General features: G+C 41.0%; 1 protein-coding gene across 2 annotated transcripts in view; it reads left to right on the plus strand.

Annotated features, from left to right (window-relative positions):
* cntn4 (contactin 4) overlaps positions 1-13,123 on the plus strand; it is a 201,486-nt gene that overhangs the window by 88,193 nt on the left and 100,170 nt on the right. The gene's annotated exons all lie outside the window — the stretch shown is intronic.

Raw genomic sequence — 13,123 nt, forward strand, 5'->3', positions numbered from 1 at the left:
GCCAGATGAGAAGACCGTGCCAGACCGTGCAGTAGGTAAGCTTAGGCTGCCTTCTGAATTCAGGTGGGTTCGTTTAGATGTACTGATCTTGCTCAAGCAGTGACAAGATCATTCATATGGTTAGTTCAAACTGAGAGAAGAGTGTCTTGAATTACATGCACTATTCAGACATTTGAAAAGCTGTCCTTTTTCATCACAGAGCAGGCTGTGACCAGAGGAACTGATTACAATCACATTATTGGCCATCAGCCTAGATAACTCGGGAATGTGATACCTTATCCTTGAAGGAATTTCTTACAATTTGGCTGATGCAAGCAATTCAACTACAAAATGTGGAAATATTTCACAAAAACTAACTTTTTTTTAAAATATATGTCCAAAAGTTAAAGGTCAAATTCACTGTATTTTTATGAGGCCATTCAAAATTGAAACTAAATCTGAGTTTGAGAAATTTCTGACTGCGGCTACAACAACAACAACAACAACAACAATAATAATAATAATAATAATAATAATAATAATAATAATAAGCCTCGGTTATTTATATAATTTGTATTTGGACAATTTTATTAAAACACCAAAAGATAATTGAGGTAAACTCCTCAGTTAAAAATCAAGTTTTAAGCCAAGCTCTTCATTCCATTCGTCTAATTGCAGCAGATGTGTCCTTGTGCAGCTTCTTCAATTCACTTATTGGAAGTGCTAAATGCAACAGCTGCTTGGATTACATTCTCCCAGCTGACAGCTACCTAACAAATATCACTGATTCATACACTGGTCTGCTTAGTAAAAATGCTGCTCGCATTGAATTGATTGTAATTGTTTGCAGCTTGTATCCTTTTGGGGTTTTAACCGGTGAAAGCTTGGCAAGCTGTGGAGTAATTTGGAATTTTAGATTTACTTTCAAATAGCCGAGCTGACATGCCCGCGTTTGATTGTTCTCTATACTGTGAATAGTTGCTTCGCTGATTCTCTTCATATCTGCCGATTTGTGCTGAAGTAATCCAATTAGGTTGTGTTTTTTAAGACCAACAGGCACATGAAAAGCCCCCTCAAGACACTTGTCTCCTCACTAATAAACAGAGCCAATACAAGGTGTCAGTTAGAAGTCCATTTTAGTAAATTACATCTCTCTGTTGTAATAGAAGCTACCGCCGCTCTGTCATTCAGTTGGATAAACAGCCTTAATCATTTGTTGTTGCTGTGGTTCTTCTAACATTAAACATTTACGAGGACAAAACGTCTTCGGTTTATACCCTCTCATCTTGCCCCAGAGCCCTCGCACGTTTGAAACCTGCACGAGCGTGTTGGTTTGCATGACCTTTAATGAGAAATTCACTGCGATTATCTTCACCTGCCAGTCCATACTGAGTGTTAGCTCACAAAATTATTTTCAAGGCATTTTTCAAATCCCTCACTCAGACAAAAATATCAGACAGCAGACACTAAATCGGGATTCAACAGGCTTCCCCACAAATCCTGGCCAGGCTATTGGCTCCAAACACACACACACGATTACATGTTCTGCCAAGCTGCCCATCAGAGGAACAGCATATTCAAACTGGCAACAATGAAAAGCAATCAATCAGCAGGCAAAGAGCTAAGTGTTTTGCCAGTAGTGCTTTTCTTTGTTGACCCGATACGCTGCTTTGTTGCATCTGAAACGGCACGCTGCATGGCGGGTGACAGGGCGCACCGCTGCTACTCTGCCGCTTCGGCGTCATGCTAGGGTCAGAGTGAACATGCACGATAGGGCATCCTTTGACATAAAGCCTTGCAGTTAGGCAGCAAAATGTATCCTCTGAATGAATTCAAATTTAATTTGCCTGAAAGGAAGTGAGTGGCATAAAACATACTGAATTAAAATTAGTGAGCGCTCACCCTGAGAAATGACTAAATCTGTGCTTTGCTTAATGCTTGTGTGATTGTAATGCTTTGCTTGCTTGTTTGTAATTTGACAATTTTATTATTTATTTGTTTGTTTGTTTCTTGCCCTGTTTCCCTTTCTTTGCTTCACTTTAGTAGTTCCAGTTATTTTTACACCATTATAAAAAGGAGCGTACAAATACGCTTTAGCTCCTGGTGGTGTTCTTTTGTCTCTGCTCTTGTCATCAGAATCTAAAGCTAACAATTTATTCATCCTAAGATCTGTGAACTTTGTTTCTATTGCTTATTCGTTTCTCGCTATCTGTTAGTTTACTGAGTCACAAACCACATACACCAGCCTGATGATTTATTTCCACAGCAGAGCGCATGATGTGTATTAATACACTTCTGAAAATAGGACCCAATAAATACCAGGCACTTTGTTTATTCCTTAAAACTGCAAGTCGCTTTACTTTTCCACAAAGCTTCTGGAACAGTGAAACTATGAATTTAAGACTGGTTTTGAGGCGTTTTTTGTTTTTTCACTAGTAACCAAGCCAGGGGACGGAGAAGACAAATCACAGGGGCCCTATACTTTTCACACACACAGATATGCACACATTTGTGTATTTCACAAATTCTACATGAAATAGTTTTGCCATTTTTTCCACTTTTAGCTGGTTTAAACATACAGTATGCAACTTTATTCACAATAGCGAATGGAGACATGAACTATTTGGACAAATGTCTTTATTTTTTAATTCAGGTGTTTTCACATGCAGTGTCACAGGTGTGTAAAATCAAACATTTGTGAAAGAAGGGGTTGTTCAAAAGCAGCGGTCCCCAACCTTTTTTGCCTTTAAGGTGTCGCTGATAAATACAACAAAACCAGTACTGGTACCAAAAAAACGAAGATTTATTCATAACACACGGGAAAAGACCCAGGGAAACCGAGTTAACGATAAAAATGATTTAAAAAAGTAACGATTAAAAACCCTGAAAACCATAAATTTCAGACCTGAGCCTCAACTCTCGCGGCCCGGTACCAAACAACTCACGGACCGGGTTGGAGGCCGCTGTTCTAAAGAACAGACTGAATCTGAGTGTGGTACTGTAAGAGGATGCCACTGTTGTAACAAGTGAGTGTGTGAATTTTCTTCCCTTCTAGAGTATTTTAAGTGTTATTGCAAAATCGAAATCCCAACAACTCAGCCACCAAGTAACAGATCACATAAAGTTAAAGAGTTCCAGACCTCTTCTGGCATTAACATCAGCACAAAATCTGTGTGCTGGGAGCTTCATGGCATGGGTGGTACTCCCATAGGTGAAGGCAGCTTGTTTCCATATCATTTAACTTGAAAAAATGAGACAAACAACAACTAAAAGCCTGTAGCTTGTCATCTTTATGAATAAGAATTGAAATCTGAGTGTCTGTAGTCGGCTCTGAGCTTCAACAGAGAGCTAACGTTAGCTTAAGTTTGCTTCATTTACAAAGGTGTCACTAACAAAAATGGGTTCTCTGAGGGTACACAGAGCATAATAAGTATAATTAAATAAACAATTAATTTCAAAAGATGTGTGAAATGTTGCCAAGCTGTTAAGACATAGCAAGTATTCAGAACTCATTAAACAAACCATGCTACCTAAATACAATCCTCCAGTTCATGCGAGGGAATGTTTTGATGAATATCACTGCTCGTGTGATTAGAAACACTATGCTGGACAACAGTAAAAAGCTGCAGAGCCTCGGTTGAAAAGCTTTTACATGCTCTACTAGAGACATGAATTCAGGAAGCAGCTCAGTCATCAATCTCAGTTGTGTCCTTGTTTTATTGCAAATCTGTTTGGCGTGTCAAAAGATACGCAATGGTGTGTGTTTTCTCATAAATTCACAGAAACAAGATGACTAATGAGGAAAAGGCCATGCATCCAGGATGTGAAGACATTTTTTTCAATCTGCAGGCAGCCTGAAAGGAGACTCAGAATGATAACAACAGAACACAGGTTTATATTCAGGAAACAGTATTTTTCTCTTTTCTGAGGGTGTAAGAGAGGCCGCTAACCTGGCAGTTTTCAATTGGTCAAAATACATGTTTGAAATCTGTGTTGTGTTTGTTTCTGAATGCGACACCAGGCTGACATCTTGTAAGCTTGACAGCATTTCAAGGTTTGTTTGAAAGCAATCCTTCTGAATAGAAAGAATATTAGACAGTTTCATCCAGTTGCTTTCAGCAACGAGCTAACCCTGTCCCAAACCCCGAAGAGTTATATGAAAAGTTGATAATGACACACATTCTCTGCTTGTTGTGGTGCACTGGTAGACTGGGGGGGGGAATCATTTTCAGTCGTGTGCAGTCAAGTTTTATAATGCTCCTTTGGCACAGAGAGGATGAATCACAATGTGGCATCGGTAGAGTGACAGTCAATAACAGGACAATAATGACTGTCGAGCCACCTAAGCCACCTTCCTTCCCTGACAAGGACCTCATTGCATTTTAATCAAATTCTGCATGTGGGTGGTACTTGCAAGGAAAACCTCTGCACATCCCTATTCAGTGCCATATGTTTGCAGATCTTCCCATGGAGTTAGGACCCTCTGTGTAAGCCCAAGGCTCTGGTGGGTTTCCACCTGCCAGAGGGGGTTCTCAGAGGGCACATTATGTGTGGCAGACAGCTGTCCTGCCCGCTGTAAGCAGCATGGAGTCACCCATGCAGAAAGATGCGTTCGGACACAAGAAGTAGATGGGGATGGTGATAGAGAGAATGATTTCAAAGGAACAGAAAATTAAGGGAATGTGCTGGAAGGGAAGCACATATCTGCTGTATGTAAACCAGGATTAGATCGGATGTGTGCATGTGTATCTTTAGGGGGGGGGGGGTTGGTCAGCACATCTCTTTGTGCTATATCTACAGTAAACAGACACATAACTGTGTGGTGATAACAGCAACATGTGTGTTTGTGATAAGCATGACGTGTAACCTGCATATTATGGAAGCAAATATCATAAGCAGCATGCACAGCAGCTGCCTAGGTTGATTACTGGTGACAATACAAACTATGATTAATGACACCGTAATGACAGATAAACAGGGATTGCGTCACTAACTATAATACAGATGACAAGGTAATATTAGGACTTACTAAAATCTATTAGATAAGGGTGTAACTATTCTGCAACCTTGCTCAGGTGATGATACAGTTGTGCATATTATCATGTGGTGATTTTGTCTTCCCTTATTGTGTTATCCTAGTTTATGCTAGTCGTGATGTAGGCGGTGTCCAGATTCATGGGCTGCATCCTCCTGAGGCCGCATTTGTAGACTGATTACGTCACAACGACGCAACGAAGGCTGTCCAAATTCGTAGACTCCGACAAATGCAGCCGACAAATGCGTCCTCCTTTTCCCCGAATTTGAAGGATGGGTCGGGTGTGTCCTTCGTGGCCTACCATATCCCAGAATTCATAGCGCGGCACAGCCAATTCCAATTTCCAACAATGGCGGCCGCTACTAAGTTTTAATATTACTTTTATTGTTCTTTCTGGGTCAAAAAATAAACTTTTAAGATATTTTCAGGCGAGAATGTAGCTGTGTAAACGTCAAATATCTGCTCGGTTTATCAAGACATCGCATGTCTGGAAAAGTGCTTCGACGTTTTCGGAGACGTCTGTTACCCACCAGCTCGATAGCTAGCCGGGGCGATGACAGCAAACTCCCCGTACATCTGGCCTTCGGAGGACCCGGCCCACTTAGACCGCAAAGGCCGGGTCCTCAGGAGGATGCAGCCATGCATTTGGACACACCTGTAAGGAGTTATTGTCTGGTCATTCAGGTGAGGAGAGCTGGAAATATATGAAAATACTGAAGTTTATTTTTCATTTATGATCAAATTATGATTGAGTGAGCATTTAGTTTTTTTCTGACCATACTATTCTACTTTCTTTTAACCTATTATACAGAAAATATTATTATTACTGACATTAAAACATCACAGATATTAAACTGCTCAGCCAAGAAAAACATAAAGATTTATAAACTTAAATAAGATTAAAGTACGTCACGTGAAATTAACATAGCATGTCCAATGATAGCTGCCTGAAGTTGTCAACCTGTTTTAGGTTTTCTGTTGGTATATTGATCAGTCGCCTAGCAACAGTATTCAAATAGCAGCTCAACTATCCTTCTGCTTGTCAAAAATAAGATATTTAAATTCCTTCTGAAGGTGCACTTTGATAAAGGCTATATGAAGTTTTAATCTCTTCATGCAGCATGAGGAGCGACATGTTTATTTCGTGGTATTTGTTGACTCATACTTAGTAGTTTCTCTTTTTTTCCCATCAGGGATTATTCTGCTCTTAATCTGATTAGCAGCTGACACATTTCAATCTCCATGAGTAATCTCCTTTCACAATCCCGTATTCAATCATATTTCTCCCTCTTCATCTGTCTGGAAACTTCAGCTCTCTGAAATAATATCGCATGTCACTGTCACACCGTCCATGGCTGAGCCAACAGAGCCTCTTCTGCAAACCCTTCTGGTTTTGATATAATCTAGCAGTTACCTCATGCCAAAGAAGAAACTTTGTAGACAAGCAACCAACAACATGACAGTGGCATGAAATGGGATATTTTTCTGAGAGTGACACTCGGGAGTTGATTGGAGTTTCAAATCACGTATGAAAAGGTCACAGAGGAGTCTGAACAGAGAACGCACACATTTCCCAAAAGACATGTGTGAGTGACATGTTTCCTCAATCTCCTTTAAGCTTCTTAAAGTTTACACTAGTTGTTGTTATGGTTGTGTTTGGAGTGCACGCACGCCTGTGTGTGCGGTATAAAAGCATTAAAAAGAGGGTAATTCACGGCCTCACACAAATATACGTTCATGTCATTCCATGTATAAAGACCATTTCCTTTTTCCTTTTCTTTGTGGGGTTTTTTTTAATGGCGTGTAAGCGACTGCGTCCCCTCTGCCAGGCTGCAGTCACATGGCATGTCCTTGGGCTCCACTGTGCTGCCACATAAACACAAATCCCTCAGTGCCTGTGGGGATTTCATCCCAGAAGAAATGCGCTGTCACCTGCTGTGCAAGGGGAAAATAACAATTGTCGAAAACATGACAGCTCCGTCCACACACCTAGCTTGCCTAGCAGAGCATTGGACAGCAGTTGTAAGTTGAATTCATAGCACTTTTATAGCTGGCTTGCCATCACAGGCCTTTAACTGCTTCTGGTGATGCATAGAATTCAGCTCACTTAGTGGGATTGTGCACAGATCTGTGCACACTCAGTTAAGTCATACCCTAGAAAATCCTCTCATGTGTTGAAAGAGTTCAAGTTATAGAAGACCTGGTTACCATCTTTAGTTCAAAGATAAGACTAATTCATTATTTTCTTGAATGCATTTCAAAGTGTGATTATCAACTTTTACCAAACCATACATTAATAAAGATTTTTGATTCACAGTGATATAAATCAGAGAAACTTACCCGACGATTCACATTCGAGAAATGAAAAAATATTTTCTCAGTGGTTCACTGGTGTGACAAATAGTACAGAAACGGCCCTTTAGTAACAGCATCAAAGTGGAAACAAAACTACAATACAGACTTCAGCTCTGTAAAGTTTGCCTGCTGACCGATGTGGGGGAGTCGTACTGCATTTGCGAAGCATTTTGTGACTCCAGAGGGAGCCTCGCAAAGCCTGAAATAATGCCTCAAATGATGCTGGCCAACCCAGAAGAAGAAGACAAGACTGAAAATGAAAGAACAGCGAGAGCAAACCAGACCTCCGCAGCCCACACTTTGAGGCTTGCTGCTTTGGCAACTTTCAGTATAACAAACCTGCATCTTAAACTGACCTGTCAGGGGTTGAGTTGTATTGTAGGAAATGTAGGCATTATATCTTTGCATAAAAGAAGAATGAATGGAACAAGTATATTTGTTGCATCAATTCTGATTTTTTTGAGACTTTACATCGTGACACAATGCTAAAAGAATGCAAAGCTGCGTCAGTGGTGGACACTCAGGGGGAGGTTTGCTGTGGCTCTTGGGCAAATATTTTTTACACATTATTTTCCTCACGGTAAAGGGCCGGCTTCATCTGTGGCAACAGAGAGTGTCTCACGAGTGCAGGACTACTGGGGATTTATTGTGTCCCGTACGTCCCGCTGTGATCTCTTTTTACCTGTTGAAAGAATGATGCAAGCTGACGCCTGTGCTAACGCAGCATCGGGTAGATGTTGCGTGGATATTGCAATCTTGTTCATCTCCTTCAGGGAACAGAGGTTATAGTCAAAACAGATTTCTCAGAGGCACACGTCTCCTTTTGTTTTCGTGCATTTCAAAGTCAGTTACAGGTGGGGCTGGGTATCAAAGGTTAAACTGCTGGTGATGTTGTTCTTAGACTCATCGATGATCTTTGCTCCAGCTTGCCGCTGCTGCACTTTGCGCGGTTTACATGTTCAAGGTGATGTAATTAGAAAAGACATTCAGTTTAGACTGTATCACACTGTGTAGATTTTAATTATATTCATGCAAGATTTCAATGTTTCCTCACATCATTGTGTTTGCTTAATTTATTCCTGTTCTTATATTCATGTTACATCACAAACAGGGCACTGCAGGGATCGTGAAGTGTCTCACAATTTACGAGCAATGTGACATTTCACAGATTAGAGAGAAATATTAATGCCAGGATGACAAACTCCACTGTGAGTGTCTGAGAATAGAAAGTAAAGCAGGTAGGTCGCATGTTATGATGCCCAATAAAAATTACATGGAAAAAAGGCAGGGGTCACATGTTTTCTGCACATGTGCACATGCTGTTTAATCACTACACTTGTAATCGTCCTTTATTTAGTCAACAGTAGGTGAGAAAAGCAAAACAGAGGGAAAAGGAAATGCATATCCAACACATTAGAGCAACACATACATAGAATCCATCTAATTATCAGTTTGTGTCATGCAATGTATACACAGCCGGCGTTGATGGGAATTTGACCCCTATGTAAAATCCTTCCAAACACTGTGCTACTTGTGCACATCAGAAAGAGCATTTCTCGTTCTTTGTTGGCATTTTCAGATGTTTTAGGAAATTTGGACAAATGACTACAACCGTTTACAATTTGCAAGTTATCACATGCAGAGTAGAGATGGACCGATCCGATATTACGTATCGGTATCGGTCCGATACTGACCTAAATTACTGGATCGGATATCGGAGAAAAATAAAAAATGTAATCCGATCCATTAAATATCACGAAAGCACCTCACAAAACTTGCAACACGCCGTAACTCGCCTCAGAACGTATGCATCACGTGATAGAGCAGCTGTGGCATGCGGGACCTGTCGGTGGTCTGGATAGCATGTGGAGCTTCGCTAGCAACCTGGCATTTCATCTCCGACAAAGTTATCCCGAGAGAAGTAAAGCAAGTGTGTAAGTCCATCTCTGAATGTTTGTAAAGCATTCCTGCGTTAAGCTTAACAAGCGACTGCCTCTCGCTCTCAGGCTGCTACTTCAATCATGAAACTGCTTAAATGATCAGCTGATCGGCTTTTCTGTCGCGAGTCCGTCTCTCTTGTTTGTTTTTGGTCCACTTTGCGCCAGAAAGAGCAAACCACCGGCTGAACAACAGCAGCACGTTTAAGCTTGATAAGCTGTTGTTAGAATTTATTTAATATTAATTTCTACTCCAGGATCTTTTTCTACAGCTGACGGCTGGTAACTGTGCAGGGGCGGATCTAGCAAAGTTTAGCCAGGGGGGCCGATAGGGCATTAACTGGGAAAAGGGGGCACAAAGACATACTTTTCTTTCTTATTCTCATTTAAAATGTCGAGCTTTTAATAAATAATTATCTGACACCCAAAGTTTTAATTTGATGTAAAATGAATAGAAGTCAATTACTGTACATAGTGACTATTAAGTCTAATATATATACCCTAGTAAGCTATAGTACTTTTTCCTTTGAGAAGGTACCATCTGTACAGTCTGCAATTTTGTTGAAGAAAGATGTTGAATCTATTTAATATTTCTTGAAAAATAATTGATTTCTGTGCATTTTTTTTTTCACACTGCATCAAATTAAGGTTGATTACGTTGATTAAGCATCATGAGGTGGAGCGTGAGGGGTGGTTCCCTATTTTTTATTTATTTATTTTTGTTGTTGCTGGGAGTTGGAACCCTATTAGTTAGGTTGCTTAATATTTAAGCTAAGTACTCTTTAAAATACCAGAATAGGGAGGATGGTGTAGGTCTAAGTTTATTAGATTGATCAGTATTGCTGAACTATAAATATTTTTTTTTTGCATATAGGTATAACAGAATAGCTTTAGTGTAGTTGTTGTTTTAAACTTGAGTATGAACTTATACAAAATGCAGCAAGATATTTAAAAAACAGTTTTGTTGATAAAAAAAAACACTATATCGGATTCATATCGGTATCGGCAGATATCCAAATTTATGATATCGGTATCGGTATCGGACATAAAAAAGTGGTATCGTGCCATCTCTAATGCAGAGTAGTCTGCCTTGTTGCAAAACAGCAAGCAGGCAAAAGTCCACAGCTGTAAGTCCTGAGTTTGAGTATTGTAAAACATATTTATAGATCTTGAGCACAGCCGCGTTGCAGCAATTTGCGAGCATGGAGGAACCTGCTCAAATAAACATTTTACGGGTGCGGCAACCCCCCCGTGGAAGAGGAAGGGGAGTGAGAATGTATGGCAGTGAAGCAAAGAGAAGAGAAGAAAGAAACGAAACATGAACATGGAGGATGTGGCGTGCACGCCTGTTCTTCTGTTCTCAGCTTGTAAGAGAGAGCATCAGGTGTGAAGCTAATGAGAGTCTGTGGCAGCAGAATGTCCAGTGATTCCCTGCAACACTTGGTTGCCGTAGTACACATACAGTACTGTGCAGACAGCAGGGCTAAGGTCCAGGTGTAAATGATCAAGCCACCTCTTGTTTCTTTATATTTTGCAAGGATCATGGGATATGGGTGGAGTGAGGAAACCTGAACATGATAGAAGACAAAAACATTCAAATTAGTTTGAAAGTGCATATTTGGTATAGAAGGAAATTCATTTACTTAGTAAACACAAGATGAGCGGAAATTTGGGGCCACACTGTGTTTGTTTACAATTAAGAGGTAAGCTACAGGTATTACAGGTATTATTCTTCAACACAGCCTGAGCTCTCTTAGACAAGCTTTGATGTGTGTGTTTTTTTAAGGATCCTTCTTCAAGGACACTCAAAGCTCTTCTTTGGATGTTGGGTGCTTTTTGTTGCGTTCTCTCTCAAGATGATCCCACACAATAATGCTTCAATAATGTTGAGGTCTGGGCTCTCGGGATGCCGATCAATGACTGAAAGTGTTCTGTTGAGTGTTTTCCTATCCAGGTATGCTTTTAGTGCATTAGCAGGCTGTTTGGGATCATTGTCACGCTTAAAAATGAAGCCGTCGCCAAATAGACACTTTCCAGATGGTACGGCATGATGGGTCAAAATCTGTTTACAGTTTTTCTGTGTTCGTAACTAAAGATCACTTTAAAGAATAACCAGAAATTCTGGCTTCTTGGAATCAAAATATAAAGAAATGAGTGCAGAGCTGTAGGATTTCAGTTTCCACAGTTTCTGTCTGTGTAATGTGACCATTGGTTCAAAGTTCAGCTGGTTGTCTTGACTGCTCTGCCAACATGTGATTTGCATTTACCAGCAGTCAAACCTGTGTACCTAACAAAGTGGCCAGTGAGTGAACATTCAAGATACTTTATGTAACCGGAGCATGTTATAGCAGCCGGCCGTCAGCTACAAAGTGATGCAACAACAAGCAAATCTCATTATATGTTAAATGAATAGATGCACATTGAATAAACTATTAAAGGTTTAGTGGATCTTAACTTGAGTCATAGTATTTTTTTCCAACTAAATGAAAAATAATTAAATTTAGGTTGAGGAAAATGTGATGACTGTAGGACTCGTGATATATGAACTATGAGTGTCTTGAATCTGTAATACGAGAAGACCTGGCTTCCAAAACCACATCAAACAACAAGGACCTGAGCAGGAGCCGCGATTGTTTTCCGCTGCGTGTCTTCCAACGTGACCACTGTCATCAAACATGCTACCTGCACTTACAATCAGCCATAGGAAGACAGGGAAATGGGGGCTGAGTGCAAAATCAGGCACGACACACCCTGCCAGACCAGACTGCAGCACAAAGGCAGAGTGAGGTGCTGCCTCCACACTGCCTCCACACGTTTGCTCCCCAGCTGACAGGCCAGTGTCAGAGCATGGCAGGAATCTATGGTAATTGCTTTCTGCAGAGTTCAAGGAAGGAGAATGGATTAACACAACCTGGTTACAGCGCCGGCTTCTTTTTAGACCGAGCCGCCGCTGCGATGTTTGTTTCTCCCAAATGTGCAGTCCGGTTCCCCTTCGGTCTGTCAGTGTGGATCAGAGGAAACAAGAAGGGCTGAGAGGCTGTCTGTCTTTTTCAAACCAGACCGCATTAATGGGCTGCCAGTGTGACCCAACCGCGCTCTTTGTACTGCACGACTACTGTGTTTAGTCGTGGACTTAATGCTGCTGACCTCTATTTTCTAATGGGGGGAGACCTTTAAGGGGCACTCAAGACTGAAATCACTTGTGTCTATTCCAAGAGTAGTTGTGTCTGTGTGTGTGTGTGTGTGTGTGTCTTTTGTCCTGTTTTTCCTCCCACCTGAGGCTTCGAGAGCGCTGAGCATGTGCATCCTGTCCGGTCCTGTAAAGGAAACAGTGGATCAGAGGATTCTCGGAGCCTGGAGCAGATATGGGAGTACTGCACTCAGTTACACAACGTGGGATGACAGTAGTCTAACAGTGGAAGGCGTCTCTCGAGTTTCTTTTATTTTTGCTTGTCTGTGTGCTGAAGATGCTCTCCTAAATCACCGAGCGCGTAGATTCTAACAGGAATAAATTGTACGTTTGTTTTCGGGGGCTTTCCTCGTGTGGGTTGTGCAGCCGTGTTGTTTTGCTGCATGCGCCCTCCTCTCATCAGCTCATGAAGTACTTTAGAAAAAAATTAGATCATGTTGTACTAGCTCAGTGTGTGTTTTTTGTTTTTTTTTACCCAGTTTGACACATACCCAGCAACCCCTCCTACTCAGTGTGTAATACCGTGTGCGTGACGCTTGTAATCAGAGAATTATTCATCCTGGAAAAGGACAACTGTGTGCTGTTTTGTTGTAAATTTTTGCCTTCTTTTTTTTGCAGTATGCTCAC

Source organism: Astatotilapia calliptera, chromosome 5 (assembly GCF_964374335.1).
Source record: "Astatotilapia calliptera chromosome 5, fAstCal68.1, whole genome shotgun sequence".
NCBI classification, from domain to species: domain Eukaryota; kingdom Metazoa; phylum Chordata; class Actinopteri; order Cichliformes; family Cichlidae; genus Astatotilapia; species Astatotilapia calliptera.